Consider the following 7572-nt stretch of genomic DNA (forward strand, 5'->3'; position numbering starts at 1 on the left):
TTTGGGCCTTTGTAACAGCCATTCTGGAGGAAATCTATGCCCAGAATACACAGGCCCTCTGGGCCAGTCACAATAGGATGTTTCTGCCACTCCTTCCCAGTCAGGCTCACCTGGGCTCCCAACAGGGTCAATTGCTGGGATCCCCCCGTCACCCCAGCAATGGAAACAGGTTCTGCCCCCACATGTCCCAATGGTATCAGGGTACACTGAGCACCAGTATCAACTAAGGCATCGTATTTTTGTGGTTCTGATGCCCCAGGCCATCGGATCCACACTGTCCAGAAAATCCGGTTTTCCTGTATCTCTTCCTGGTTAGAGGCAGGGCCCCTCTGACCCCGGGCATACATGGTAGAGGTTCCTTCCAGGGGATCTGACGGATCATACCCAGCAGCTCAGTCATGGGAGGTTGAGGCTACCTTCACTTTACTGAGTTCCCTCGATTAGTGTTTCCCTCCTTGCTGATGCACCCGCGCTGCCAGGACAGAAGTGGGTTTCCCATCCCACCTTCCCATGTCTTCCCCATGGTCACACAGAAAGAACCACAGGTCAGCCCGTGGGCTGTACCCTCTCTCTCTAGCTGGGGAACGTTGGGCTCTGACTCTGGGGCCTGTGACTCACACTGGTGCAATGTGGGAACTGTTCCTCCTCACCTCCTCCCTCATCTCCCTCATCTCCTCTCTGAGTTCTTGGACCACGGCAGAGACGTGAGCCTGCATTGGGCCATTGATCACACTCTCATAATTTCTAAGCTTGTTGGCAACAGAACCCACTGTCTCTCGGTTGGTATCGGCATTAATCATTGCAATAAAGGTGGTGTATTGAGCTGGCCCCAGATTTGCCAGACTCCACAACATTTGCCCTGTGCACCTGACCTTGTTGGGGTCATTATCATGCTGTCCATCCCTCCCAAAGAGTACCTCCAATACTGCCACTTCTCTCAGCTCTTGGATCCCTTCCTCAAGAATCTTCCAGTGCATTCTATGGTGCTGCTCCTGCATTCTCTCCCTGTGGACAAACCTCTCTCTGACACTCATTAAAAGCCACTCCCAGAGGGAAAGGGACCTTGGCTCCCTTACAAAAATCAGATTCATACCTGAGTCCTGAGTCAAGTGTCCCAAATTCCTTGCCTCACCACCATCCAGCTGGACACCTGTACCCATAAGGTCCCAGACCCAAAGTAGCCAGGTTGTGTAAGTCTCACGTCCCTGTCATACAATGTCTTTGTGCAGATTACAGAGACTTTCGTACATCTGGGACTTGGTGATGACCTCAACTGTTGCCTCTCCTGGGCGTTGTGAAGGCTCTCCTTTCATATCCTCATCTGGGTGCTCTGATTTCATCTTAGATCTCCTTGTTTCCACCAGGGCGACTGCTGCTGGCTGTGACTGCCTTTGCAGTTCAGCTGGAACCTGGACAGTTGTAACATCTGTGGGTTCCACTGCTGCACCATCAGACTCTCCCTCTTTGAGGCAGGGGGATGGCTTTTCACCAGCTGTGGAAAGCACCTGGCCCATCTCTTTCATTAGAACCCTCATCCAGCCTGGGTGGTTCATTTCTGAGGTGGGCTGTGGGGCAGGGTCAGGCTCTGGGGCAGCAGCATCCCTGGTCTCTGGGGTAGGTGTCAGTGTGGTTATCCAGGTTAATCTTCCCTTATCTCTGAATGCTAAATGTACCAGGCCTATCAGCAACACCAGCCACTGTATGATATCATTAGCATTTAGAGTGAATCTGAACCCTTTGAAAACTGGTGGGGCAGACCCAAAGAGCTGGGTGAAGGGCTGGGAAAAAATTTGCCCCCGTGTCATTTCCTCACAGTAAGAACCATTATTAAAGTAACCCCAAAAACATACACTTAGTGTGTGATAGCTCTGAATCCATGTGCCTGCCTTCCAGAGGAAGTTAAAGATCCATGAATTCCTCACCTCATTAAGCCATAAAGCAAACTGGATAACAGCCAGGGCAGCCTTAGTTTGGTTAGCCTGTGTTCCCAGGGATTGCCTGGGTGCTCCTGATGGGGCAGAAGGAAGAGCTCCAGGCCCTCCGTGAGGGTGATGAGGGCAGTGGGCTGTCAGCGGGGGCTGGCTGGGGGAGCTGCAATGCCTGGGCAGGAGCTGCAATCCCTGCCCCGGCTGCGGTGGGCTTTGCTCCCTGTGTGGACCAGGGGTGGCGTGGGCAGAGCACACAGAGATTTCAGGGATGCGGGCAGGGGGATTCATGGCCAGCACTTTGCAGCTGATCCCCTTGGCCTCTCCTCTCTTGCAGCCATGGCAAGAGCTGGGTGGGATGGCTCTGGCAGGAAGGTCTCCTTGGATTCCTGCACATCCACGTTCTGACCGTGGCTCTGTTCCTCTCTCTTCCAGCCCTTCGAGCCCTGAGTGAAGACAACAGCCCCTCCTGCATAAGCTCAGGTGATGTTTGAGGGAAGAGCTGCAGAACTTTCATCTGCTGGCTCAGAAGAACCAGTGTCTCTTTAAGACCTCCAGATCCCTTGGAAGGTGAGACCACCAGGAGACCAGAGGGGATCAGCTGGAGTTCCAGGCACAGCTGATGACTGGCACAACTGAGCCTGTGGGAAGCTCCCATGGCTCCTGCCTTCTCCCTCCCTGTTGACAGCTCCCTCCCTCCAGCCCTCAGACCCTGCCCATCCCCTTTCTTCCCTCCCAGCTCATCCCTCTGCTTCGCCTTCCATTAATAAACAGTTTGGCTTCCTTGCTTTACCTGCATCTCTGTGGAGCTGGAGCGATGCAAATCCGGGGCCCTGGGACACACAGGCTGCTCCTGCTGTTCTCTCCCACTCCGTGTTTTGTGCACAGACACAGAGGAACGAGGGCAGATCAGGATGGAAATGTTCCTGTGCTGAAGGCGCAGTTGTATAGCACTGTGGAGTTCCAGATCTTTCTGAGCACCCTGGAGCCCCTGGACTTCTGAAGAGCAAACCTGAGGATGCTCTGAACCCAGCTGAGAGGGATTCTATGGCAAGCATCCACGGAGGGCAAAGGAGCTTGGAATGCTGGAAGTTTTCAAGAACAGCTTCCTGAAAGCACAGCAATGCTCCATCCCTGCACAGGATGAGGAACAGGGCAGAACCAGAGACCATCCGGGCTTAGCAGGGAGCTCTGGCTGTGCCTGAGGGCAAATGAAGCAGCAGCACGGTGCCCGAGACTCGGACACGCGGCCGTGCCGGTGCCCGGAGCGCTGCCAGGCAGTGCCGGGATCCCGGCTGTGGTTCTGGTCCCCACAAGTGAGGAATGGCAGCCCCAGGCTCAGAGCCAGTCAGAAAGCCAACCAAGGGAGAGCAGAGGGAGCGCACCCTTCCAGTCTCTCTTGGGCATGGCCGCAAATCAACCCCTGCTGCTTCTTCCTCCGCCGGTGTTTGGGCTGTGCTGGTGGCAGAGCCTGCCAGGTTGTGCTCTGTGTTCCAAAGCCTGTTGGGAGCAGGCATGAAAAGCGCTGCGTGCACAGCAGAGAGTCTTGGAAGGTGCTGGCAAGAGCGTCCTGTGGGGACAGGACCCTGGGCTCTGGCTGGGAACAGCCTGGTTTTGGTGCTGTGAGCACAGGCAGGAGCTGAGGCAGGGGAAGAGGCAGCGGGCAGCTTGTGTTTGTAGAGGGCCTGGGGCTGCACCTCTGAACCTGCACCTGGACACACACTTGGGGGAATACGAGCTACAGCTGGAGTGCCTGTCCTGAAAGGACCTGGAGTCATTCAGCCTTGCCAGCTTTGCTTAAGAGTGTGTTGGTGTTCCCCAGGAAAGCCACACATTTGGGGAAACACCTTTGGAGGAAAGGGGCTTGCTTCTCAAGGAAAGTGCTTCCCAGGGAGCTCCCAGTAAGGCAGGTGCGAGTGTCCCCCTTTGTCTCTCTGTGTTCCTTTCAATCCTTGAGGCCCGTTGCACTTGGCAGAGGGGCAGGGCAAGGGAGAAGGCTGTGAAGAGCAGGTTTGGCATCCGCCTGGACCTGCAGAGACCAAGCCAAGCACCTGCAGCAGGGTGTGTTCCTTTCCTTTGGACAGAGGTGTGAGCAGGAGCATCTCTGTCCAGCCATGAGCCCCAAAGCTCTCTGTGAGAGCTGTGAATTAAAAGGCCTTTGCACACACACTTTTCACATCTTTCCAGTCTACTGTGTTTCAACTCTTGGCAAAATGCATTTGCCTCCTGCTTGGTGGGAGCTGCTGTGGCCCAGGGCCAGCACAGAGCTGGGCTGTGTGGGCCAGGCAGCGTGGAGAGCCCTGGCTGATCTTGGTGTGTCCCTGGCCTCAGAAAAGGCCTCCCAAGGTGTCCTGCTCATTGGCTCTCCCTGTGCATCTTGGAGAGAACAAGGTGGGCATTTCTGACAGCTAGGCATCAGCAGGCCTCAAAATGGGGGCGTGTGGTGGAGTGAGCCCAGCTGAGATCCCCTGAGAGCAGCCCAGTGCTCCTTGCTCCTCTCTGCTGACCCGGGAGCGTTTGTCTGCTTTCGGGATGGCCCTGGCTGTGTCAGGGCTGCTCCGTGGACACGAGACAGCCGCTCCTGTCCCGCTGGGTCCCAGCAGTGCCTGGCAGCAGCCCTGCATCCACGTCAGGATGCTGGCCAAGAGAGGCCCTGGAAGCTGAGGCAGCTGATTGGAAGCTTTTGCAGATACACACAGGGGATGGCCAGCAGTGTTCCCTCAGGATACAGCAGTCCTGAGGCGCCTCCCCAGAGCTGCCTGATGCTGCCCACTCCTTGTGGCACCAGTTGCTTTCCTGTGGGATGTTCTAGCTCCCCCAAGAGTGAAGAGGGAGCTGGAGAAAGAGCTGGCCAGGCTGCTCTGGATCCTTTCCCAGCAGCCCTGGCTGAGTGGAGCAGTCCGAGCTGAGCGCAGAGGTGCCCATGGAACAGCCGTGCCCAGGAAGGCTCGCTGGGAAGGGGGATCCAGGAACCACAGGCCTGGCAGCCTGAGCTGCCACCGGGGAAGGCCTTGGAGCAGATCCTCCTGAGTGCCAGCCCACGGCACGTGCAGGGAACCAGGGTGTCTGCTGGAGGCTGGGAAAGCTCTGCAGAGGGACGGGCACAGCTGGGGCTCCTGGTGAGGTGTTGAGGGCTTCTCTGTGGGATTTTGGGGGGTAGGTGTTAGTGGGGTGTTGGGGAAGGAGTTGTCTGGAAGGTTAGAGGTCTGGGCTGGAATTTGAGTCAGTTTGAAGGCAGCATCTATGCTTTGGCACAGCTTTGGTTATGGAGGGCAGAAAGAATATCTGTGACTATTTCTATTCATGGTCCTGTTTCCCCTGCAGGGAACAAGAGGGGAGAGCTGTACTTTCTTGGCCACTTAGAGATCTGTACTGGGGGAGGATCAGCCCTTTTGCCATCTACTCATTTGTTTGGGTTACTCTTGTAACACTGAGTGGTCTTTCATTCCTTGAGAGCATTTATTCCTTAAGAAAATTAGGAGATTATCATCCCTTCATCAAAATCCATTTGCAAATCAAAGAGTGGTCTTCTTTTTGGCTCTGTGTAGTGTTATGTTTTGTAAAGTGACATTCAGTGGATGATAAGGCAAATGAGTTGCTGCTTCAGGATGGGACACAAACTTGTAGACCAGTCACATTCTCAGGCCATCCCAATAAATTTGGGAAGTTTGCAAATTTTGGAACTACTTGAGCTGAGCAATGGGAAGTAAAACTTTCCTGAAGTGAGGATTCCTTAATGCCAGATCCTTCTGTGTCTTCATGGCAAAGATGTGTTTGTGGTGCAGGAAATGACTTCAATGAGAAAATAATTCCAGCACAGAGTAAGAGCTTCTGACAGAGACCAAGTGTTGCCAGCAGTTGCTGCAGGTGCTGCTGCCATCAGCCCCCAATGCACGTGGGCTTTGGCTCCCTGTGGCACAGCAGCCCCCCGGGGGCACAGGTCTCTGGGGCAGGAGACGGGCACCAGCGCTGCCAGGGCTCGGGGGTGGCAGCTCTGCTTGGGCAGGGACTCTGCCACAGCTGCTGCTGTCAGCGCTGCCCGGGCCGCAGGGCTCAGAGCAGCATTCGTGCCCTGGCCCACACATTCCTTGTCTGTGTCACACCCGTGGGTTTGGGATGGCCACCGGCCGGGAGGTGTCCCAAGGAGGCCGTGCCAGCTTCCCTGGAAGGCCCCGTGCCCTTCCCAGCGCGGCTGCGTCGGCAGCCCTGGGGCTCCTTCTGCTGCCCTGAGCCCGCAGAGCAGGGCAGCGTTTGCTGATGCTCTGAGCCCTTCCTAAAGATCCTGTGGGGCTGCCTTAGACACCTGGGGCCAGGCATTCCTTCCAGCCTGGGCCACTTTGGCTGGGCTGGGGGCGGCCTCAGGGCAGGGGGCAGGGTGTGCAGGGGCCCTTTGTGACACGGTGAAGCACGGTCACTGTGGCATAGAACGGGTGTCCAAGGGCCCTTTGTGACACGTGGGAAATAGAAGCTTGCCTGGCTGCTGGGAACAGGCAACGGGGCAGAACGGGACAGAGCGGTGCCGTGAGGAGCCCCCGCACAGCGCCCTCGTTCCTGTCCCACCCGGAGCCTTTCCGAGGCGTTATTCCTGCAGGTGACCTTGAGGCCAGACCACAGGACTTGCTGACCCGTGGTCTCCCTGAGGCTTCTCTTCTGCAGGAGCCTTCGAGGCCAGAGCCCAATCCTTGACAGGAGTCTCCTGTCCTGGTGGCCGGAGCCCTCGAGACCAGAGTGCAGGACTTGCTGTCCTGAAGCCTCCCTGAGGCTTCTCTCTTGAAGGTGCCTTCCAGGCACCACTGCAGGACTTGCTGACTCAGAGCATTTCTGAGGCATCTTTCCTGCAAGTAGCCACAAATCCAGTCACTGACATGGAGCAGAGACCCCCGAGAGTGCCCAAGCTGGCCTGGGTGGAGGAGGAGGAAGAAGGCCCTGGAGCTGCCCCAGCACAGGAGACCGAAGAGGTGGTGCTGTTTGAGCTGCTGCAGGAAGGTGAGTGGCAGAGCTGGGCCGCAGGGTTGGTGCCTGCAGCCAGCTTGGCAACATCGCATCCCATCCCATCCCATCCCATCCCATCCCATCCCATCCCATCCCATCATCTCCTGGGCATGTTCCCATGTACAGAATGGAACAGAGATGAAGAAGACATGGAGCAGAGACCCCCAAGAGTGCCCAAGCTGGCCTGGGTGGAGGAGGAGGAAGAAGGCCCTGGAGCTGCCCCAGCACAGGAGACCGAGGAGGTGGTGCCGTTCCAGCCACCGCAGGAGGGTGAGTGGCAGAGCTGGGCCACAGGGTTGGCATCTGCAGCCAGCTTGACCCCATGCCATGCCATGCCATGCCATGCCATGCCATGCCATGCCATGCCATGCCATGCCATCCTATCCCCTGGGGAAATGCCCATGGACAGGACGGAAGAGGGCCTGGGCAGACACCCTGCAGTGGCCGCGCTCCATCCCCTGGGCCATCCCGGGGCTCTCCCTGCCTGGGCAGCGCAGGGCTGGCCTGTGTTCTCCGGCCTCTCCCGCAGTTCCTCAGCTCTGGCTGCTCTCGCTCTTTGACAGATGCAGCCCTGGAGTGCACACAAGAGCAGGAATCCAGCCGTGGCCGCTTCCGCAGCACAGCGCAGGTACCTGCAGCCACCCCCACCTGGGCT

This window comes from Agelaius tricolor, unplaced genomic scaffold, assembly GCF_023055355.1.
Source record: "Agelaius tricolor isolate 1412-34295 unplaced genomic scaffold, bAgeTri1.0.p SCAF_51, whole genome shotgun sequence".
NCBI classification, from domain to species: Eukaryota; Metazoa; Chordata; class Aves; order Passeriformes; family Icteridae; genus Agelaius; species Agelaius tricolor.